We start from the raw sequence: 25,042 nt of genomic DNA, 5'->3' as shown, positions 1-25,042 counted from the left end.
AAAAAGGAACTCAGGAGTTCCACACACCAGCTGAAAAATCAGTTAAAAAATCCTCCCACGCACTTCAGTGTGCATCTCCCTGCAATGAGTATGTACCTCACAGCTGATAATTTACACACCCATGAAAAACTGTGGAACTGCAGAGACTAGATGCCAGAGACAGTGAATCATAATCAATTCGTGCCGTAAGAAGCACAGAGAAAAACCCCGAAATCAATATGGAATTTCACAGAAAAGTGCTGGGACTAAGTAAGACCGATAGGTATGAGAAGTTAAATTTATGCTATCAGCTCTTGCCTAGAGAAGGAAGAATCATAGATGAGCTGCACTTTGGACTTGATGTAATAGGGGAAGTTGTAAATAAAGCACAAGATCCTGGCCAGTTAGTAGAGCAGGAATGCTCAAGAAGTTTCCCTTTTGCACTTGAGCTGTGTCTGAGAGAGTTTCGGTGCTGAGACAAGGCATCTTTTTCAAAGCACTTTCTGTCTGAAAAAGAAGTGAAAAGAGGCCAAGTAGAATACAATGAGCCAGGTCAAAGTCTCAGTGGGTCTATAATCACATTGCAGCCCACATATTTCCTTCACCCCCAAGGCTTCAAATTATCCGAGAGGTCAAATAACTAGTGGCTAAAATTTTCAGAAATAACCAAGACTCATTTCTAGATTTGCACTTGAAATAATTCAACAGCACCTGCTGTGGGACTTACTACAATTCAAGCTTCTTTGGAGTTCCTCAAATATGAAAACTCAAAAAAACTGGAGATGCACAATTCAACAATCAATTGTGGAAAAAACAAACCTTAAGACTGCAAAGGCAAGAATTACCAGCTGTGTACCACCCTTGCTAACTAAGGACCAGATCTTCAGCATAGCTTCAGTTCATTTAGTGTCTTTGTCTCAGTGGAAAGCATCCCAGGCTTTTGTTAGCTGTCTGCAACAAAGGACAGCTGTGGCTGAGGCTGTGCAACCATCCATGCAGCTAACAACAGTAAAACAGACAGTAAACAGCATAAGAATAAACAGTAAACAGCATAAGAATGTACTTGTATTTCCACGACAGCAGACTCTAATGCCTTGGGACTCACACACACCCAAGCATTTCAGTCTCCCAATTAATCTCTGCATATGAAAGCTAATTTCCAAAATGTTTTCACTTAAGGACTTAACAAATAGATGTCCTTTTAGTGAACTGACCTCGAGCTCTAATCCTCATTTTAAACAGTGTATTGTTAGCGTGGTGCAGCCTTCATAACAATAAGAACAGATATGATCAATAATTTAATATTCGGCTTGCAGCTTTGGTGATTGGGGATCACATTTGACCCGATAATATTTTCAAAGATATAATGTTTTCAAAGTGAATAATTTTAGTCACACTTCCTCTAAAGTCTTACTGATGACCTACATTATATAAATACACTATATAAATACATTCATTATAGACATATGTTCTATATTATTGTATACAAATAAATTATATAAATACCTCACAGAATGAGATTTCTCTTACCTTTTCTGAGGAACTACCCCTAGATGGGACCACTGGGTGTATTAATGAACTTAGAAGTGGTGAAGCTCAACAGAGTCAATGACCAGACTGCAAGGGATTTGCTTGCCCAACTCTCATCCTGGTGCAACAGCTCCTTGTAAGAGTGTTCTTCTCATGTCATGTTAGAGTAGAATAAGGACCTCCTTAATTTATACAGGGCTGCAACAGACACCACAGGACAACAATAAAAACAAGAAACAACAGCCCTGACCTTCCTGCAAGCACTCCTCCTTGCCTAGGCTGTCACCAACAGAGAAAGGAGCTCTGGAGTAAGGTTCGTTGTTCTCTCCAGGCTGGTCAGGCCACATTCAAGGACATTTAAAGTGATGGTGGAAAGCAGCTCTGCACTGGAGGGCTTCTTCCAGAGATCTGCCTTGTATAAGCACTTATTTTCAACTTCTTTTTCTTCACATCCATTGTGACCATGGTCCTCAACCACTGTAAATCGACACACATTCATAAAAAACAGTGGGACTACTCCAGTTCATACTTGCTGAAATTCTGTCTAGCGTTAAGGAGTTGGTTTGGAGTTAAAGATTTAGGAGCCCTTGCATATATGGGCACAACATACGTGAGAAGAATTTCTACAGGGCACAAGCAAACCACAAAGGTTTAAATTGTGACTTGTTCTTACAGAAATCTATGTGGGCATAGTGATAGAGACTTCATAATTAGATAGCACAAACAAACAAGAAGCCATCTCGACCTAGCTCACAATATGTCCACAGTTGGGGACCAGACAAATCTGTGACTGAACCTCAGAAGGCATGTGTCCAGAGTCTTTAAGAAGGCAGTTACCATGTTTTCAGTGAATGACCTGTGTAGAGCCACACCACTTAATTTTTTTTTTTAAATAGGGCCACAGTATTCTTCATATGCAGATTTCAAATGACTCGTCCCTCAATTGACTATAATTACCGTATTTACATTCCTGATAGGGTTATCCAGATGTCACTGCAGCTATATTTTGATGACAGTGGATTTGCACCTATAAAACTGAAGGACAAATGAATTCACTGAAGAAAAATGGAGGCTGGTGAGAGTTTTAATTGCTGGTTGTGATTGGCAAAAGAGAAAGAATCCACCTGAAACACAATAGAAGACCCAGACAAAAACAAAACATAAGGGAAAATGAAATAAGAATGAAACAACTATTGTAGGCATGTTAAACCTTAGTCACAGTAAACACAATACCTATGCTACCCCAGTTCTTCAAGAAATGCTGTCTTCCAAGGTGTTGTAACACCCCCTCAGGCACTGACAGTAAAGACCTGTGAAATGGTACACATCCCTTCCATTCTGCACAGCACAGGCTTTGCCCTGACCTCAGGAAGTCACCTTGATGCTGGATCCCAGAAAATACATCTTCATTCCAGGATAATTAAAAGCATTTAGGAAGTGATGGATAGTTTAGAGCAGGCAAGATGTGATTTAACCTGGAATTTTACCCCTAACAGCTATGATAAAGGGATGCAGTTATAGAGAAAAATACTTCAGCAGCAAATTCATCAAGAATTAACATTTTATACTAGCCTAATGTCAGACCACTGCTGAGGTTAATATGCTATGCAATTGTTTGGTTTTTAACTGTGTGCTTTTAAGGACAATTGTTAACTAAGTCTCTATCTCTGGACTGTGGTACACCTAACTCATTTATTATTATTACTTATATTTCTGATCTTTTACAGACAATCTTTCTGACATCTTGCTCTTTTCTCTTAAACATGATTACTTTTTTAAAAAGGAGGCTATTTCCCTAAGCTTTTTCTCTTTTCCTGACCATGACACAAGTGGTCCACTTTGCCATTCAGTGGGGAGAAATGCACCATCACAACTCAAGTAAAAATAATTGAGATGTTTCATAAGCAGTAGTCACTACTTGCGTTGCTGCAGCAATCTGCAGAGTTTGGACTCCTAATTAAAGTAATCTGGACTCAAATTTCTATGTACTGTACAAATGTGTGCTAAAAAATAGCCTCTTCAAACAGATTTATGGATGAAATTTGCAGAGTATCTGTGACCTACATCCATTAGTTGGGTAAAGCTGAAACCCTTTCAAAAGATGAAAGGGTTTTCTCTATCTTTTCTTCTGAAGTTTTCACATTTGGTATAAAACAATTAAAGGCGAGGGAATGAGAAGGGAGGGAAAGGTTGCATAAGTGAGGTTCAGGCCTCTGCCTTCCAAATGACTCACAAAGCTGAAGAATCATCTGCTCTCTCATACCCAGTGAATATTTAATAGTTACGTGAAGTGCAAGAACTTCATCTTATAACTTGACTTCAGGGCACTCTCCTGAGAAGTGATCCCCCTCAAACAAATGGAAGACCTAAAGCTGACACTTCAAAACACTGAATAAGGGCCCCAACCATGGTGCTAAGGGAAAAAAGGAGAAAGTGACCATCACTCAAGCTTTTGAGAAAATTGTTGTAGGCACCCGCCTCCTTTAGCAGGCTCTGGGGAAGGAATTTGAGTAGATGGAGAATGGGATTAAGGACACATGCTGGTCCTCAGTATTTCGCTGTCAGATGGAGTAGGCACCTTCCTGCTTCAAAGATCTAATTTGGCCAAGCTCTCACTAAACATGCTGGTGGTATTCCAAGGCATTTAATCTCCTGTATGCCCACATAGAGGGGGCATACCTCCCTGCCACGGATCCCAGCTTCTGCAGCTCAGTGACTAAAGGTTTTGTTCTCCGACACTCAGCATTGATACATTTAAGCCCTAATGCAGATCTCAGCCTTAGAGTTTAAATCACAGTTTCCAAAGCAAATTTGGCATTATAAGGTTAATCCTCCCTGAAAGCAGCTTTGCAGAAAAGGACCTGAGGGTCTTGGTGGACAAGCTGACCATGTGCCAGCAATGTGTGCCCTTGCAGCAAAGGAGGCCAGCAGCATCCTGGACTGCATTAGGATGAGCATTGCCAGCAGGTTGAGGGAGGTGATCTTTCCTCTCTATTCATCCCTGGTGAGACACAACTGGAGTGCTGGGGCCAGTTTCATGCTCCCCACCCTACGAAAGGGCCTGTATAGGGCCTGTGTAGCAGTAGTTATCTGTTTTAAAGCAAGCTCCACTTTGCCAACAGGTAATAAAGCCTACATTTTTTCAATTCTACGTAGCACATGTTAAAGAAGGATGAAAACTGGATTATGTTGTTCTGCAAACAGAAGTGTGACTTTCTCCCAGGCTAGACTTAATAATACTATAAAAAAAAACCAACCCGCTTTGCTCAAAAAAGAAAATGTGGATATGTCCAAAGCAATAAAGATATTCCTCCTAATGCAGCAAAACTGCATTAACTTAATGATTTGCTAAGAAGTCTGAAAATCTGTTGTATCACTGAAAAGGACACAGCTTTCCATGAAAATGTCCCCAGTTGCAACTGACTTATCCTATATGAGGTCTATCAGATAAAGCGAATCCTTGTCCACAGTTCAAATTCCTTTTAAGTAAGTTCAAAAGCATTGAGACATAAATGGCAAGTCAAATATGAATGACCCTGAAGGGAAATTACTCTTATGCATTTTTTTTGACTGCAGTTACTATTTCTCATTTTACTGCATCCTGAGTCCAATGTTAACCTTCACCTATGGTTAGATGTTACAGATATTTACTTAAAAGTAAATGATTACAAGGCATACTGTAACAGTCTAAGCAACTGCATTGCTGCTGACATAATTAAAGTTACTCAGGCACAAACGTTTGTAAGTTTAAAAAAAATTTCACGTTTTCTCTTCTGCCTCTTTTTCACCTCCCTTGCCTAAGCTGACTGTGCCAAGCTTGTGCAGGAGAGCGCAATAACCACAAAATCTAATTATGATTTCATAGGTCAAGATACCTGTCTATTGAAACATCAAGTTTGTCATTCCCTGAGTCAGCTGATAAAGGACAAGCAGAGACACGGCTTTCTTATAAACAATTTTTAGGAAAATCTAAGAGACAGGGTTTGTCTTCTGAAATTTTGAAAGACATTTTTAAAACAGTAGTCCCAAATGCTTTCAATGGATCATTCAGTAATACCTGATAGAAGCAGATCCAACCATTCAGGGTGCTTTATGCCTGCTTCTAAGCAGGTAATATGATTATCATTAAAAGTACGGAAAAAGAAAGCACAGAAAAGATCTCTTTATGTCACTTGCCTTTAGAACAGACAAGTGCTGGAGTTCAGGATATCTAACAGCTTATACAAGAAGACTGCAAACCATTTTCTTGTATATTTATTACAAATGGCAAAAAGCAGTACCTGAGTCACAGAAGAATACAAATTAATTTCCATTCATGTGACAGCCTTACATAAATAAATAACAGAAGTGCACCAGCCACAAATAATCTCATTGCTGATGACCCTCTGAATGTTGTGAGCTAATTAGCAAGCAGTGTCCAAAGTTGTTTATAAAGAACAAGCTGTTAAAAACCTCAAGAAAGTAGACTTTTTGGTGAAGTGCCCACATGACATGTTAATAGTACTGTAATAATGCCATACAGAAACTATTGGATTAACAGATCTTAAAACTTCTACAAGAGTTATGAAATACTCTTGTACATAATAATACTCTTGTACAATAGTTACAACATATAAAATGCTGCCATTGCACCATTCTTTCCATTAAAGGTGTTATCAGGAGAGCTAGCAAGTAAGCGATGACATAAAGCAGTTTCAGCTCCACAGATATATCAGAAAATATATATACTTTCTTATATATAAAAAAAAGAAAAAGCCCAGTCTATCTGAAAAAATAAGGAAGCCAAATGTTTTTGTTTGCCTAAAAAAATCTGAGTGTCCAAAGAAGGATCACTTCTCTCAAGCACAAAAGTTGTTAGAAATGTCAGCAGAGGTCCATGAGTAAAGTGACAGAGGTCACATACGCAGCAGACATTGAAAGTTTGTTTTATTTTCCTCCCTCCCTAGTCATTTCACGGACAAAAAGGGCATCATTAGAATGCCACAGCCAGTGGTAGCAGCAGATTCTTTTTTATTGGTCAGGTATAAAGTGATCGTAAAAAGCCAAATGGTCAGGCTTTTAACCCACACTCACCTTCCAGCCTTAAAATCTCTCGACGTGTTTCACATTAAGTTTACCCAAATGACACTTGCTACAATCTAGGCTAATGTTCTGAGGACTTGTTTAACAGCAAAGCACCCAAATACAGTTCTACTGGACATGATACGTTGGGTAGTCTTAGTCTGCTTATTCACCATTTCAATCTTAGGCATATTGCTGTTAGCACTTACAGATCTCTAATATTCTTATGGCAACACTTCTTATGGAAAAAATGAGTTGCATATAGTTTCCTCACTGAAGATCCTTTGAGCAATGCTGATGACAACACTTTGGGATATCTGCTAGTTATATAGCTGGTTTGCACTGAGGGTCCCACTGTGCTCCCACTGGAGCCCTCATAATAATAATGTTAAGTAATAAGAAAATAATAATAATAACAATAATAATAATATAAATATTAAATAATAGCACCCCTGGCTTAAATGCAAATGACCAAAACTTGTTATCAAATTAAGATAATTTGAGTAGTTTACCCAGAAGCCCAGACTGTGTCAGAATAAATGATTGTAAATCTTGAGGACATCAAGGCGTTCTGGGTTCCCCAGTACAAGGGAGACGTGGACGTACTGGAGAGTCCTGTGAAAGGCCACTAAAATGATTAAGGGACTGGGGCATCTCTCCTATGAGGAAAGGCTGAGACAGCTGGGACTGTTCAGCCTGGAGAAGAGAATGTTTGGGGGGGATCTCATCAATGTATAAAAATATCTGAAGGAAGAGTGTAAAGAAGATGGAGACAGGCTATTTCCAGTGATGCCCAGTTACAGGACCAGAGGCAGTGGGCACAAAATGAAACACAGAAGGCTCTGTCCAAACATCAAGAAACATTTTTTCACTGTGAAGGTGACTGAGCACTGGCACAGATTGCCCAGAGAGATGGTGGAGTCTCCATCCTTGGAGATGTTCAAAAGCCATGTGGACACGGTCTTGGGCAACTGGCTGTCGGTGACCCTGCTTGAGCAGGGGAGTTGGACTAGATGATCTCCAGAGGTCCCTTCCAACCTCAACCATTCTGTGATTCTATGATGCTATAATCAAAATTACTTAGCTCTCGATCTGCCCATCTCTGGGGCCAAACTTGATGTTGCATATGGTCATTTGAGGAATGACAGGACTGACACCTCTGAATACCCTGCTTCCCTCCATGGTCAAATGACTATTCACAGACTGCAAAGGCAGAAGGGATCATTGCAGTTCTCTCAGAACAGTCACACAGAGAAATGCAGAGGAAAGCCCAGCACACCAGTCTGATACCAGCAATGACTCCATGAAAACAAAACTCTGGGGGCCTGTTCTAGGGGAAGAAGATATGGGTAGTGTCTCAAAAGATGCTGGCATAAATGAGAAATTCTATCCTTCATTTATTTAGCATCAGTCCTTGTTTGTGACATATTCATTTTCTCTTCTGCTTTTGTTATTAGCATCAAGTATACCCTCCACTGAGTCTGCGGGTAATAGGCAGCCAAAACAACAGGTTTCTGCATGAGAATAACTGGGGTTTGCGGGTCTGGAGGGGAGAGAGATGGGAATCCAAATATTTCTCCTGGCCATTTTTTATCAATCATAACAAGTCATGAGGAAAACTAATCCACCCACCCTCCCATTAGAGTCTCATTGATCCCTGCTGCTGCTCAGCCTAACACCCATATTGGGTGGAACGCATCTGGTGAGACAGAGATACTGGTTTCTGCATTAGTCACCCCAACTCCTCTTATAATCACTGGTGTGAAACAAGCACTTCTGGATTCAATTTCATCCTGAAAAGGGTGTCTAAAATAAGTCAGATGAATCTTATCCTAAAAGTACCTATTTCTTTCCACAGTGCTTGAAGAGAGCTGATGGCAGCTGATGTAGGCAGAAACTTACATGAAGATGAATGTCAGACCGTGATGCTGATTTTTGTGCAGAGAGAAAGTCATGAACTGACCTGATGCAAGGGTTGCAGATGGAGTAGATTTTCACTGCCATTTGGAATTCTACTTTTATTGACAGGCCTCTATGTTGACATCACTGAGAATTAGGCACCTCAGGAGGAGCATACCTCTAGCCTTTAGCTCCCAAGTGGCCATCCAGAGGGGGCAGAATGGGGAAAGCAATGGTGACAGCTGCCCCTGCCTTGCTTAGTCTGCTACAGCACACCTTTGTCTATTAGGGAGGGACGCCACTAGTGCTACCATTGCTGCACTTTTAGTTATGAGGAGCTGCTGCAGTGCCAGACTCAGAAAATCCTTTGCTAAACCATTAGCTGTGTCTCTTGCAGGTGCTAAGATCAGTAGCCTGTCATCTTCCTCCAACAGCTGCCTCGCTCTTTCAGTAGATTTTCAGACCAGGAATTGGTGGGACAATAGTGGGTACTAGTAATCCTGCTGTCCTGTAGGACCACAGGGAGAAAAGTATTGCTGAAAGTCACATGGATAAAGGTTCAGGACCTGGGCATTCATCATGCCACACTAATTTATGGTCTTGCTTTAAAACTGGTAATAAAACAGCCCCTGTTGTTGTGTGGCAAGCTAGTTCTATCCCAAAACTCTTCATTTTCTTCTTGACTGTGATCTCCACAGGGACAAGGGTCATAAGACACATGTGAGTTTGAGTACCGCTGTGAAATATGTGGATTTGAGGATGCTTTCTTCTACCCCTTACTTGGCTTGTCAGCCTTTCTGGGCACTGATATTCTTAGAAAAGACAGAGAGTTGGCTCAGACGAGTTATTTCAGTGCCCTGCAGTATAGTAAAACAAATACAAATGCCTTCACCACATCCCAGAGGCGCTCAGCCCTGCTGAGCACAGAGAGGAGCAATCTGAATTTTTACTCAAAGGCAGTCTGCTGGCTCTGGCTGACTGAAAGGCAGCCTGGTCACCAAAATCAAACTACCCTTCTGTGGACTGCAGTGAAAAGAAAGAGACAGCAAAGCAGAACAAGTGGAGACAGCCCCATCAGGTCTCCTGACATCATCCTATAGGCCTCTGCCAAGTAAATTCATTTTGAAAACAGTCCAACTGCATATTTAACATAAACATACTTTGAGATCTCTTTAGGTTTTTTCTCCTGTATTCAGAACTACTCCCCACTAAGGAAGTAATGTCTGCAGTGTTCCAAAAGCCACAGATTTGTCTAATTGTCTTCAATTCATATATGTTTGTCAGAGGCTCACAAAAACCTGTGCCATTCAAAGACATTATGGAAAGACACCATTTCAATTATTTGAAGGATCATAGAAACTGTGTCATAGTCATTTCAAAGGAACAGAGAACAAAATAATAGTGTTGGGATGTGGGCACATATAGTTTTTTATTCACCCTTTCTCTTTACACAGCAATAACCAAGATAAGATCAAAAATACAAAATCCTTCTCTCCTCAACACATCAATAAACGTCACATGAATCATTTTTGCAATGTGTGTCAGTCATGTTCAGCTCTGTAATCACTTCCACTTTATTTTACTTTTTCAAAGCAGGAAATATCTGCTTGTTTCATATGTTGGAGTTTATGCATTAAGTCCCCAGGAAAATAAAAATCTAAGCCCTACCAAAGTAAACAGAAAAAACTCCACTGAATTCTGTGAAGGCCAGGACTTCACACCAAATCTGTGGGTTTCAGATAAATCTTCAAGGTTGCAAACCTTCCTTGGTCTTGTGAAGACCCAAAGCCTTAGTGCCCCTCATCCTTATCCATTATCTTTCAGATTATTTATGCTAAAAATGCTTACAGCTACCTCAATTCAGTGTTTAAGTATTCTTTGTGCAGGTAAATGCAACATGAATCTGGATTCAAAGCAGAATCTCTGCTCAGTGATAGTTACTGATTTTCATCATTTTATCAAGCACTGAAAAGCATATATACTCTCTCTCCAAAATAAAACCTATCAGATAATGGAATGCAGAAAAAGACCACTTCTAGGCATGAGACTTTCTTTGGTGCTAGGTGTTGTAGTAACATTATCTCCCTGTCGTTTGAGTCTGAAAGTCTGATGTACTGGTTCACCTTCTATCTTTGCTTCACCTATCCCGACTTGTTCCCCACTTTCCTTCCTCAGATAGCACTCTCCTTTACACAGATGTGTAAAAGCAACCAGTCCTACTAATATAAAATGTGCTGGTTTACATGTTATGCCAGCAAGCCTGTGTGACTTCATTTTCTCTCCAAATATGAGGAAGCCACGTCTTTTTCTGTGCACTCCTTTTATAAAAGTGAGCATTCTGAAAAATAAAACATACAGTATTGCTTTGAATTAAACATGTCACAATACGTTTTAAAAGCTCATCTAAATTGGAAAGTGCTTTCCCCATGGCATGTAGTAGGAAAATGTTTGTTTTGATTTAATTAAGAAATCATTTATGCATTTGCCCTTATTTTATATGTTGCTTTTAGTGTACAACAATTTCTTTCCCCATGAGAAATGAGGAAAGAAATTGTTGTACAATTCTTTCTTAATGCTCCCAAATGGTCAGGAAATAAAATTGAATGTTCAAACGTTTTGCCATCTGGTGCATACAGATATCACACTTGTGATGCTGAAGTTTGATTGCCAGCCCCGAATGTGCAGCAAGTGATTGAAAGGCTTTACTTTGGTCATGCAGGAGATGAGGAAAAAAGGCTCAGTGTGCGATGTGACAGATGTGAGTTCTCGGAAACATGTGAACTTCAAAGCTTATTATGCAGGGAGATATGGCAAGCACTGTGGACACACAAGAATATTCAGAAAGTCTTTTGGATCAATACTATAAATATTATGTGCATGTGTGTTCCTGCTTCCCTGATGCAAAACCACAGGAATACCAAACAAGTCTAGAGAAAGCCTCACTCTCCAGAGAAAATTTGTTTATACCAGCTTACTCTGGTACCAACCAAGAAGACAAAGGAAGAAAGAAACACCTCTGCTCAAAGCATGTATATAAAGCCAAAAACTGGAAATCTGACAAACTTGCACCTGCACTTCCCAGGATTCCACACGGCCAATAGGTAACGTCTGATTAACCCAGAAAGTAGGGTGACTGTTTGCAAGGCTTTTCCTTTTTAATGTTCAATCTGTAATGCTTTCTCCTAGAGGATGAATATGCTGCTTTTTGAAACCTAGTTTGAAAGTCCCTAGTTCACTTCTTTCTTGCCCCAAGAGGAAATACTGTGCATGCCGAACTAAAGCCAATGTTGTATTTGGAGGTGTCCCATTTTCCTTGATTAGGCTATCGTTCCTCTGTCTATCATAGCTCTCTGATCCTCATGGAGTCTTTATGTTCTTCATGATTATCCTTTAATCACATAACCTAACATTCCCAAACTCTGATGTGTGTGTCACAGCAATATGATTAATCTTGGCATAAAGCTCATAAGCACACATAAAGCACACAAACATCTTTTTTTTCGGAAAGAGAATCATCAGCTTCCCCATCAGCTTTCTTACAAAAAGTTTTCCCCACACAAACATCTTTTTTCCACTTGCTTGTTCACATGAAACAGCAGAATAAACTCAGTAGATATTTAAGTGACATTTACACCGGCGGTGCGTGTGGTGGGCTTCAGCATTTCACACTGCAGTCGCTGTCTACATAAGTATCACTCTTGTATCCTTATCATATCTGATAAACTAAACTATATATAAACTAAAGCTGAGTAAGTCACAACAGATAACGTATTTGGCAAATCCCTCCTCTTGTTTGATGTGAGGAAGGTTTATAATTTCCTTTAATTTTATACTCACATTTAGTTGAGGAGGTTTTCCTTTGGGTTTTTTCCCTCAGAATCTGTGGACTGAATATGAAGAGTTCATTGTCAATATTCTATATATATGCAATACTGGATTCAAAAGTCAAGCTCTGTTACTTACACTTCAATTAGTCAGTTACTATGATTTCTGTTCCTCCAATACAGATCCATATTTAAAGTAACTAAAACACATGGAGTGTTTATCTGATGCATTAGAGATCTATAGGCTAGCTAGAAAACTAACGTTCAGATTGAAATTGCCCCAATATTTACATAAGAATATAATAAACAGCAGCTTCCCTCTTTCCTGAGAGGTACTAGCTCATACAGAGTACATGACATGTACATACAGGTAACATAGTGGACATGGCTTTATCCTGTGTCCATTGATGTGCATCTCCTCAAACCCTTAGCATTACTGCACTTCTGCAAACTGCAGACTCTAGTGAAAAGGAAAACATCCTACCGAAGTCCTCACAGACATATAGTAAACTGAAGACACTATTTACTCCTGCTAGAGCAAAAATCATAGGCACTTGGCACTTAGGAACTGAAAGCAAGTACAGTGACAAAAAAGCAAACTGTGACAAATGGATCCAGAAAGAGGGCTGTGTGTTCATTTTGCTTGTTCTGATCTGAGGTCTGTTGCTCTCAGTAGCAGCTCCTATGCTGCATACACACGAACTCGGCATTTTCTAATAGAAAAGATAAGCCAAACATTAGTAAGGGGGTAACTTTATGCTACAGGCAGCTTCTGACTGCTGGCAAGCCTCCACCAGGCTCACTGATATTGGTCTCTGATTGTACCAGTTTACCTCTGGTTTGGGATACTTGCTATCAGCAAGGGTCCTAACAGCTTTCAGCAGTGATGTAAATATGCCTTTGCTGGCAGTTAGACATTGTTGGGCACTGTGGTTCACACATCTGCTTCCAGGGGTAATTCAGGTATGATGAGTTCATCTTCTTACTTTAACGCAGAGGACAGTTTCTGCACTGCTGAATGCACAGGCTCTGAGCTCAAAGAACTTCAAGCTACCAATGCAGCTTGTACTCTTATCTTTCTACTATCCCTCTTGGCTAGATTTGACCATCTGTCATTTTTATTGAACAACACGATTAAAGTTACTTTATTAAACATATTTATCCAAAAATCTCTTTTTTCTGTTCTACTCTCCTGTCTACTCTCTTGGTCCAATTTTGCAGCACTATTCCTTTGGCTGAAGAGGTTTTTATCATAGTTATATAGACACTGTAATTTGAAAGGCCAGCAAATTCCCCTCATTCACTGTATAATGTTTGCTGTCATGGAATTATGCATTATTAATATAATATGAATAGGCAAACATGACACTGCAGAGAAATTGGCACACCTTCAGGCAAAATACACAATGAAAAGGTTGTCCTTTACAGAAGAGTATTTAGGCTAGTAAAGGGCACTTGCAGAGTTGAGCTGCCAGCCAAGTGCCCGAGGACTTGTCTGCTTTCAGCCCAGCACATTCAGGAACTAAAGCCCACTCCCCCTTGCCACCAGTCTGCTCAGAAGATGCTGTGACTGCCCAGTGGTTGTCACTGTCTCTCTCTGTCTTTTAGCCACTCCTGGAAATAATGTTTTAGCTACAAGTGATGAGCAAAATGTTTTTCCAGCCAATAGATAACCTTCCCTCCTCATCATTTCCATCAGAGTTTAAATGCTCCTTTTTCTGCTACTGCTGTTTTTCCTGGAGTCTTCCCACTAGTGTCTTCCCATCAAAGAAACCTAGCAGGGATATGAGTTTATATAAGTACCTCAGTGAATTAAAGTTATTCCACTCTGTTCTAACTAAAAAGAAAAAAATATATTTGCATCAGGAAAAATTCAGAAAATTCTATGTAATTCACAGACTTCACATAATTGCAAGGGCGGATCACAGAGAAAGAGGAAATTAGACTGGCAAGATTTTGTCTGATTTCTATGCCAAAGTAAGCAATTCCCTCAGGATACCCTGAAGATATTTTATACACCTCATAGATAAATCCCTGACTGTCAATGTTTGTGTGTGTTGCAATTAAGGTTAGTAGAACTGTAGTGTCACTCTTCCATGGAAAATAAATAGATTACTTGCAAACTCTGGTGCCGAATAAATGACGGATGGTTAATCTACATATTATAAATATGGAATGTGCAAATAATTGTTCTCTACAAGAACTAGCTCATTGCATGAATCCCTCCCTTTTCTTTGTTTTACCCATCCTCAACATCTTGTTACAGAGGTGTTTGGGCGTGCTTAACTTCAATGGCCTGAGAAGTTCTCTAGAGATTAAGTTGATATTTCTTTACAGTACGTGTCTGTGCTGATCTGAGGATCTTGGCAGGGGCCTGAATGACAAAGGAAGTTGATTTTTGTGGGAGAAATTATTTTCAAATGGTTTTGTCTTGTTTTTACAGCATCCTTTAAGCCGTAATGCAATATCATATAAGTTGTGGAAGAAAAGATTTCATGTTATGGTAAGCCTGCACACTGCCTGTTATGATGGGATTTTAACTCAGTTTGTCTAGAAACAACTGGATGATGACAAAAATTATAATGTAGCTAATGGCAAAGAGGACAGTGATGATGTGATATTTTCCATTGACCTTTACAAATAATGTATAACTACAAAAGGGCATTGTAAATGTTATGCCTTCGACATCTTTATCTACAGCTGAAACCAAGAAAAAGGAATAAAACTTTTTTTTTAATTATGCAAATACAGAAGTCTTTCTATCAACACATAGACAGAAAGTTGATTTCATTAGCCCTTGATGAGGCCAGTTGGGTAATTTGGGGCTAACCAAGAAGGGCAATTTCTTCTGTCAACACGTATTTTAATTGCAGAGTGACTACTTACAAAGCCATCATTTGCAAAAATGCAAAACAGGTATCTTAGAAAAGGTCCCTCGGTTTTGCAGTTCATTTTTGCGCAGTCCTTTAGTAGGTTTCTAGTACTGCAGAGACCTATCTCATGTCCCTCAGTAGTCTGTAAAGAGAAGGTTTCTGTAACTCTTTTCCACTTTCTTTGACTAGTTACATAACTTGAGGGAGGCGGGTAATGACTAGAAAAGGCAGTGATCGTAACAAAGTGTGTTTTCTTTCCCTGTTGTTTCTGTATCATGTTGCCGTGAAAAGCCAAAATCAGGACTCAATAGTCGGGATGACTATTAAGCAGGTATTATTTATTGCAGCACTGGGCAGCACTGGGGATCGCTCCGCCACAAGTACTCCGCCAGGTTAGCACAACACATCAGTTCATATACAGAAAAATCATACATATTCAACAGATTTCGTGACAAAAAATTTGCATGAAATGCATTATAATAAGTTAGATGGTTGGGTGAAATTTTATTGTTGAATTCTAACATATAGTAATAAGTTTAAGGATTTTTCCCCAGTTAGAAGATAAACTTCAAAATAAAAGTATTTTACTCTATTTTTATGGGGTTCTTCCAGACATCTAATTAGAAAATTATTTATTGCCACTGAAGACCCTCAAAACTATAACCACTGTTGCCCTTAAACCAAATATGGATAAATATGTTTTCAAGGAGAGGGAGGGCAGGGAAAGAGAAGAGTTTGAGTTCATAAAACTAGCACAGGTTATTCACATTTGAAGGGAGTAAATTTTGTGGTAGAAAACAGAACCTGAGATGATGACTTTGCAGGAAGATCTACTACTGCAGACAGAGTGGACGTGGAATTCATCCATCATTTCTTCCCTGAAGAAGGTAATTCAGCTGGAAGCATCAAGTCCCCTACAATCATGCCTATTAGATGAACCACTTCAAAAATTAAGAGGACAGATAAAAAAGGAATGGCATCTAAATCAATTATATAAAGAAACCTTTTGACAAGGAAATAAGAAAATAACAGGGTTTCTTCAGTGAACTGAGATAAAGGTGGTCTTACTTGATATTGTTGGTTATTTTTAATAAGCTGCCCTGAAAGTTCTGCAAAGCAAGATGGTTTGACTGAAAGCTCTGTTACTATATCTAATTCCCCAATGAGCAGATTGTGTAGTAGTTTAAGAGATGGTATGAATCTGAAAGGCCACTATTACCTTTGGGCATGAAATACAGATGAGTGAACATTTCCTCATGCGTACCATTGTTACAGGCTCATGTGCTACTCCTGTGAATGTATATTTCATTCAGGAATTTGACGTATCCACATTGTTTGGAAAACCGCAAGGTCAGAACCTCTGTGATCTACTAAATTTCAATTTATTAATAAAAGCCCATGCTACGTATACTTGAAAATGTTTAAGCTGTTTGACAGCTAGTTAAACAAAGTCAGTGTTTAATTTATTGAACAGCAAATGCTTGCTATGTAATAGTTTATGTTGATATAGTATTGCTCTGATTTTTCATTATATGACTTTCTGTCAAAGCTAAATATTTGAGATGTTTTCAAAACAGTTTCCCACTCCTGCAGGAATATATTATCCCATTATAAATAAATGCTCTAATCATGAATAGAGCTAAGAACCTGCTACTCATATTGACAGGGCCAAAATATGTATCACCCTGAATTACCATATTATTTATTTTAGGAGAAGAGAAATCAATGTATCTTAGCTGGTTTGAGATGGAAAGATGAATCTGCTGGATACAACTTCAGAGGGCAGGAGAGGAACAGAAAGTACTCTAAAGAGATGTTAAATATATTAGATAGAAATGCAGGAAAACCTCTTTCAGAAGACAAATTTCAAAGTTCAAAGAGTCGATTGCTTAAAGGTGCTGCAAAGGTCATACAATATCTATACAGTTTTTAGTTTTAAAACCAGGGAAGTGTTATTGTTGGCTAAATTCTGGTTATTCTAATGTATAAACCAATATAACTGTGTATTTATAATATTCTTAGTGAAGAAAATAATACCAATACTAACAATAGAGACAACAAAAACTATTGTCCTTACTCATGACAACCCAGGCTTTTTATTTCCTTGAAGGGACTACTGAGAGCTATTTAAAGTCCTCCAGATCCCTTTTTTTTTTTTCTCAGTGAGATTTGAATTACAACACCAAGACTGTTGTCATCCGAATTCAGCCATGTTTTAGAGAATTTCCCCAAAATAAAACTCAGAGCTAATGGGCACTAGGCATTACCATCTTATAGGACCTAGACAGACATAACAACATTGAGTAGGTTAGTAATTTCTCTGTTGCTACATTTTTGGTCTTGAGATTAGCATTGAACAGTTTGTCATCATGCCTAAAAGGAGACAATCCCACTAAGATTTCATCTGAAAGCCTGTTCTCGCTGCCTAATCCTTTTGTCCCACAGTCTGCCTGAAACAAAGACTTGAATGAGAGTTTCTCATTATGGATGACTCCAACTAATACTAGAATCCTTTGCAGAAGGTGCAGATATATCAGGGGGGTTATTTCATGTAATGGAAAGAATGAAATGCCTTTACCACTTCCAAAACAGACTATTGCAGTTCAGTTGCATGTGGAGACAGAAGAGTATTTCCTTAGATACTTACTTTCAGACTGTTCCCAAGTACAAGATTTTGGGGTTTGCTCCTTAAAAGCATTTGCATCTGATGTACTTTTGGTTTTTTTTCCCTTCCTAACCTCTCTGAGCCCATTTCCCAGGATTTGATCCTGGAGAGGCACCAGACCACCTACCTCTACACTGTCTCCAAACTTGAACACCAGATTCAGAGTAACTTACACTAAGCAGGCAAGACCATCTCCTCAGACTCGTGCCTCACTAGATACAAGCTGGGAGACTGGCCCTAGGTGAGTACACTCCTGCTAAGTCAAGTTAAGCAACTGGCTAGAAGCTATCCCACTATGCAATAATCTCCTACTATTTGGAGTATAATACAGTGATAATTTTTCCAGCAGCAAGGAAACTATATTAATCATTACGTGTTTCCCTGGGTTTAAATTTCAGTGAAAAAAATCTAAAGCAGAAGTCTCTTGGAGGGGTTATATGACAGGTAATGATACCACTACCACATTAATGTCATTTTAAGCAATTTCTTAACACATTTTGTGAAGTATAAACAGAGTTTTCTTTCTGATTTCAGTGACTCTACCAAGCTTCTTTATAGCCTACAGGCCTGGTGGTTTATTTTGTTTTCTGGCTTTTGTCCATTTAACTTCATTAATCTTCCATCCAGGGCAAAAGTATGGATTCATGATTCTCTCTTCCAAAAGCAAAACTATTGATTGAATTTCTCTAGATGGCATGGATTAGATCATCTTAAACCTTTAAGGTTAATACAAAAAACAGCAATGCTCTTATTTTACTGAAATAGAAAAAAGCTTGAGTTAAGAATTCAAGATTTTGACAAAGCTTCAAAGAATTACCTTCTAATATTTTAATAGTATTTTCACAAATTATATCCACTTGTAAAACCATACTACAAAGCAAAAAAAATATTTTTTTCTCAGAGGAAGGTATTTGTCATATTAAGGAAAATTTTTGAAGTTAGAAAGAAATAACAGATTTATTTTGCTGCTATGATGGTGTCATTAAGCATTGTTGTAAGCAGTTGGAAGAATATTTATAAAAATAAAAGGAACTAGACCAGGCTCTTTGGAGCCTTAGTACTTATAAATAGAGGTAGCTTCATTCATTTCCTCAAGAGCTGAGGATGCCTTGAAACATAAGCTCACTTGGAACAAAGAGAAATTGCACATGCTACACAATCTAAGACAAGTTTTACTAAAAAATTACTGAATATGAAGACCTTGAATCAGAAAAGGTGCTTTCAAGGCTGAATGAAATTTTCTCTTTGAAGACAGTTGAATTGAGTTAAATGAAAACCTGCAAGACTTACACTGTCCCCTAAACACACTGAATTTTTTTTATCCCCAACTATTTTCTCCATTTCTTCTTGTTGTCCCATTACTTTCTTTGTGACTCTGTTTCTGAATACTGTCTGCCACCGATTTTCACATTATATTTTGATAATTAACAACAGTGGGACATCTTGTGCTATCCAGATGCCTTACACTGTGTAGCCTCACATATCTCAAAACATATTGCAAATACAAGCATGTGTTTAGATATAAAATCTGGGGTCCATAAAGATTTGCGAGTGTTGCTTAAGACCTCACAAGAAGCCATGGCTGACTTAGGTGTAAAACCTTTGACCCTTCATTGTGAGCCTCCTGTTGATGTGGCAGGTCTCTGTTGCTTCAGTTCTCACACGAAATCCTACAGCCTGATCCAAAAGTAGCTGGTGGGATTCCTTTTTTAATTATAATTGCTGTAGCAAAAGGAACACAGAAATAGTTCCTGAGGCTTACATTATAGCCTGGTATAATGGGTATTCAACTGTGCAGCCCCCATTAATATTAACACAACTGGTGTGGCTGAAAATCTGCATTTGACTTCACAATTTCATTGGATCTCATCTTTCAGCATGTATTCAGCTGGTAGACAGGCCAGCTCTGGCAGCAAATAGTGCAGTGGTAACAAAAGAAGAAAAGCTGACAAATTCACTCCCTTCTTAATGAGTTTTGATTGATGATATGGAAGTGACAGTGTACAATGTCATCCTACTGAAAAGCAGTTTATTTCCAGCCTGTACGTTTAGCACCCTATTGCTCCACAGCATCAGGCTGATCAGCCCGTGTTAGTCATGAGCCAGACCCTGATCCTTTTGAAATCAAAGGTAGCTTTGGTATTGAGTTTAATGGGACCATCAGGGTGGGTTAATGGAAAAGGTGAACATAGCAGAGACATAGGAAAGTAGAAAAAGAAGCGTCTCACAAAAAGCTCTTCTGCATGTGTCAGTGACTGAATGCTGCAGAGCTCAGTGATAGACTACATTACACAGTGATTTGAAAACAGCCCGCAGAAAACAGCTTTAATTCCTAGCCTCTGAACACAGAAGAAGGGCTACAGAGAGACATAGGAAAGTATGTTAAAAATAATGCTTGAGGAAATTATGGATTTTTCTGTTTATTGGGGAATTAAGAAAAAAATGAACTGAGGCAAAAATGGAGATTTTTGGAACTGCAGGTGAGCTGGCAAGTAAATACATATTATTTATGTCATAAAAATTAAATCTTTCATTTCAAGATGATCTTTTCTTTCCAATTTCAGCCATTTAAAATGTTTCTGAATGTTTTAAAACCTGAGTTAGCTTTCCAAATGAAAATTCATGTTTAATAAAAAAAATGTAAAACATTTACTGCAAATTGAGGAAATAAAATGCTGGGGGGGTTGTTGTTTGTTTGTTTGGGTTTTTTAAGAGATCATTTTAGCAAGCAAATATGGTATTTCTTGATATATCATCTGATAAATTGAGCACTTGTTGGCACTAAACCCCTCCATCAGGCTTCAGATTGGGGAAAGGGGTCAGATTTTTACTTGATATGAAGGAATTGTTAAAAACAAAATAATTTCAAACATATTCCAATGTCAAAAAAGCTACCTTTCTTTTGTCAAAGTGGAGGAAATTTCTCACCATTCTGTATTCAATGCCACATTTTTTATTTCTGGTCCCTAAAATACTCATGAAAAAAGGCAGTTCTTGCACAAACTGATCCTTTATTTACAAATTCACGCCAGATGTCTTAGGAGGCCATTTTGTGGCATATACGATACCTGTTCCTACACCGAACATACTACAGGCTGGAGCTCAGAGGACGATAGAAAACCTGAAGTGAAAATAACAGAGAGCATCTTCTACCACATACATGCAGTCCCTAGCACTCTGGCAGAGTCCAGGAGTCTCATTAGCAGTATCAGATAGAAGGAAACACCTTCAAGATTGTCTTCCTTCCAGATGTTAATCTAATTTCCACCTGCTAGCAAGGGATGATGAAAATTCACTGACATGGAAAAGTGAGTGATTGCAAGGGGAGAAGATAAAAGTCATAGTCTCTGTTCCATCTCAACTATATTTCTTCTTATGCTTTTCATTGCTCATTTTAAACCACATTTATCTGGACTAATATAACAAATATTCTTGAATTTCCACATGTGATATAATGTACTCTGAGTTAACAATACATATAGTCTTTTCCTCACCCCAGTGTAGTTTCTGAATGATTTCATGCTATGAGGAATTTCTTGAATGCTAATTTCTGAGCAATTGCCTCGACATAGGTTAGGATAGGGATCTTTTTGCATTTATTTATTCTGTACCACATAGAATGCTGTTGGAGTATATAAATGCCTGACAGGTTGTAGCCTTATATCTTGCCTACAATGGGCCCAATTTAAATTTCTCTTACATTGATTTAACTGCACTGGAATCAATAGAATTCCTCTTGATTTTCATTAGTAAGAGACTGTAAGAGACAGGGATCAGGGTCAGTATCTCGAATACAGAAACTTTTGTTGTTGTTTAAAAGGACTGCAAGTCCAGTGAAAAGAATGTAATTAGCGTCATTCCAGGCTGACATGCTCTTTTATTCTGCTCTCCATCTTTTTGTTTCAGACCAGCCTATAGCTGAGGGCTATGGATCAGATTTTTCTGTAGTACTAAACAGCCAAAGAGAGGAAAGCAAGCAAAGTTAACTCTAAAAATCCCTGCAACTCCACTGAAATTAACTGAGCTGCATAAGTCTGAGGGAGGCTAGAATTTACTTTCAAGAGGCTGGAAAAATACAGTCACATTAAGTTTTCAACTTCATGAAGACAAAAAAATGGAATTCCAACTTGTTGTAGAGAGTCAATCCAAATGTTTTAGATTCCTCCCTATCTCTGATTAAGGTTTACGTCTTCTACTAAAATCAAACGTGATCAATACCCATGAAGGATCATCAGAATTATGGCCTCAGAGCTCAGGCTGGAGATAGTCCACAGGTGAAAATTAAAGACATCAGCTTATTAAGAAAGGTTATACCTTGCCTAAGGCAGAAGGAATAAATGAATAAGGGTCAACTGTACCTATTAATGATGCTTGTTGAATAGACAAACCTGTCTCTAAGCTCTTGGAAATTTGTAAGGGCAAAGTATTCTAATTAGGCTGCAGAAAAAACTACAAAGACATCCAGGACATATCTTCCAATTCCTACAATTTCTTCCTCATTGCTGTTTGGCATCCCTTTGAGCCTTGCATTGATTAGGAATTGAAATAATTGCATTTCAGTGTATTTGCCAGTCTGTGCTCAATGCATGATAACAAGCCTTTCTTGCTTCTGCAAAACTGGTAGAGATTTTTTGAAAATATCTCCAAGACTCTTGGCCAGCTGCAATCTCCACTAGAATACTCCTTGCGTTAACCAGGGTGAAATCGCAGCTCAGCACTATCCCAACGCTGCTCTTTTTGGCTTTGTATCTTCAAACTCATGCAACACCCAAAGGCATGCAGCATAATTTCAGGTTCCTGCTACAAAAACACTGTTCTGAGAGGCTGCTATGTAATCCCCACACTATTTCAAATACTTTAAACTGAAAGGAAACACAAACAAAATAACAATTTTGCCCTACAGCCACATGGGGCCCAGAGGAGGCACAAGGTCAAGTGCCTTGGAGTTTGGACATAGTTTGTGTCATTTGGCCTGACAGCCAAAAAATAGTCCCTGGCCTAATGTTACTTAGCAGCACAGATGTAGCCACCAGGGCCAGGATTTTATTCCAATTAAAGGTAATCAGGGATAGAAACAGAAAGAGAAGCATTTATGAGACCCTCCAAAAGTCTCACAAAAAAGCTTCTTTAGCTGCTATAGCAGGATAACACAAAAGCAGGGAAGACAGGAGGTGTACGGTAATGTCTTAGATAGCATTTCTTCCCTAGTTTCAAAGAGAAGAAAACTTTATTTAAATAAACATGCAACACATCTGCCTGGGAATGCAAAGCATGGACATCAGAGAGGTACAAAGAAGAGCTGTTCAGGAAATATCAGGATTTGTTCTGTTTGGTGGAGGGTGTCCAAAGGGGTCCGAGCTTTTCTTGCCTAGGATTTTTTAATCTGTTTTGCAATCCTTTTCCAAAACACTATCCAAAACAAAACCATAGAAAAGAAACATGGGGATTTTGAAAGATGTGGCAGGGGGGAAATTCTGGTACTTTATGGAGTGAAAAAGAATGGTTTTTTAAACAGAAATCCCCTTTCACAAGAGTTAGCTGCATCTGACACTTTGGCTGCAGTAAATCTAATGTGAATCTTCAGTAAGAAAGGCATAGTGAACAATTGCCATCTATACACTAACCAGTAGAAAACGTGCAAAGCTAAAACTTATCATTATGAATTTTTTACCTTTGTGGTGCAATGTCGTGCTGTGAGAAGCTGTGGGCCAGCTCCTGCACATTGTGAGTCTGGGATGCACACAGAAATATGCGTGTAGAGGAAAGCTGCTTTTCACTGTGCACTGCAAAGATGGAAAAGCCCTTAGTGACCTCTTCCAGGCACTTAGGGTCAGAATAAACTTTGGAGGCAAGTCAACTCTTCCGAGCAAGCAGTTTACCAGTATCTCAAGGACTGTCACCTCAACTGAGCCTACAAAGTATTATTTTGAGTTGTAAAGCTATTTCACCTTAGAGAGAGCACCAGGAGTCATTCTGTCTTCACTATGTCATAGGCTCTGCAAATGTCATCTAGGTCCTGAAAAAAAAAAGCCTGAAGCTTATTCAGAGCTCACTTTTGTAAAGATTTTGACACTGTCAACATTTATTCACTGAAAGGAAAGTGAGAATCTTCTGAAAGTTCAGACTGCGGGAACATAATAGGATGAAGGAGGTAGTCTTTCTTTTGAAATCTGTTTCAAAACTCTTAACGTGTACAATTGAAAAACTTTAATTTGAAGCTTATCTTCAAAAAAATCAATACTTGGAAGGCTTGGTGAATAGTACTGTGTTTAGACAAGGAAGAAATTTTTCCCACTGCTCATTACAAGGTAGGAAAGGACTTAATAAATTCTGTGAGTTTTAAAAGGACTGTAAGAACTAAGATTTGAAGATAGACCATTAGACTACTAGTACTTCTGAAGCAAGTGCAGATGCTGTACTGAGTCTTTTAGTAAACAATAATTCTTACCAAAGAGCACCATATCCAGCTTGTTGATCATTGAAAATGCTTGCAATTTCCTGAAAAAGTCAACATTTTTCAAAGAAAGTGGCTGAATCAAGTAAAGGTAATCTTCTTCAGTTAAGGCAAAATCATGAGGTCAAGTCATTGAAGTTGATGTATACCACCGAGAAACCTATTTCCACCTTTTCTGCTTTGCCATGATACCTTTTTAGATAGCTAAGAATTAACTTTTATGGATTTTTCATCAATTTTTTATTGTAACTGACCCTTCAATGAATGCATTATGTAATAAATTTCACGTCATACAAAATCAGACTATTCTAATTTTAAGTCTCTACCACAAAGCAGATTGTGGAAGAAATATAACTAGTCTTCAGACACTGAAAGTGACTCTCTATCATCCCTATCTTTAACATCTTTGAAGAACTTAAAAATTACCACCAGGCAGTTCTCATGCAATGTATAAATGTCACCGATCATGGGAAAACCAAAGCTGTAACTTTTTTCCCCACTAGTACACTAGCCAATATATTTTTGACAACGTATGAACTGGTAGGATATATTATTTTACTTAATGGTGAATCTTGGAACAAAATACTATTCAATTTCCTGATACAATCAAGTGATCTATTTCACTGACTACAGCTGATAAAATCAGGTTATCTATTTCAGTGAGTACCTTTACCACACCGTTGCTGCTCCTGCAACAGTCACCTTTTCATTTTCTGTATTTGTGCATTTGTTATTGACTAAAAAGTTTCAAGAGTTT

The 25,042-nt window shown here is 38.6% G+C and overlaps 1 long non-coding RNA gene across 1 annotated transcript; it reads right to left on the bottom strand.

Moving 5' to 3' along the window:
• Positions 1-1,684: 1,684 nt before the first annotated feature.
• Positions 1,685-23,556, bottom strand: LOC142407860 (uncharacterized). Its single transcript, XR_012775082.1, has 3 exons — positions 23,503-23,556; positions 12,307-12,356; positions 1,685-1,707 (listed from the first exon to the last, which is right to left on the bottom strand). It is a non-coding gene; the product is annotated as an uncharacterized LOC142407860 (long non-coding RNA).
• Between the last annotated feature and the right edge of the window lie 1,486 nt (positions 23,557-25,042).

This window comes from Mycteria americana, chromosome 3, assembly GCF_035582795.1.
Source record: "Mycteria americana isolate JAX WOST 10 ecotype Jacksonville Zoo and Gardens chromosome 3, USCA_MyAme_1.0, whole genome shotgun sequence".
Taxonomy (NCBI): Eukaryota; Metazoa; Chordata; class Aves; order Ciconiiformes; family Ciconiidae; genus Mycteria; species Mycteria americana.
Note: the sequence above shows the minus strand (reverse complement) of the source record. Positions and strands in the feature narration are given on the sequence as shown.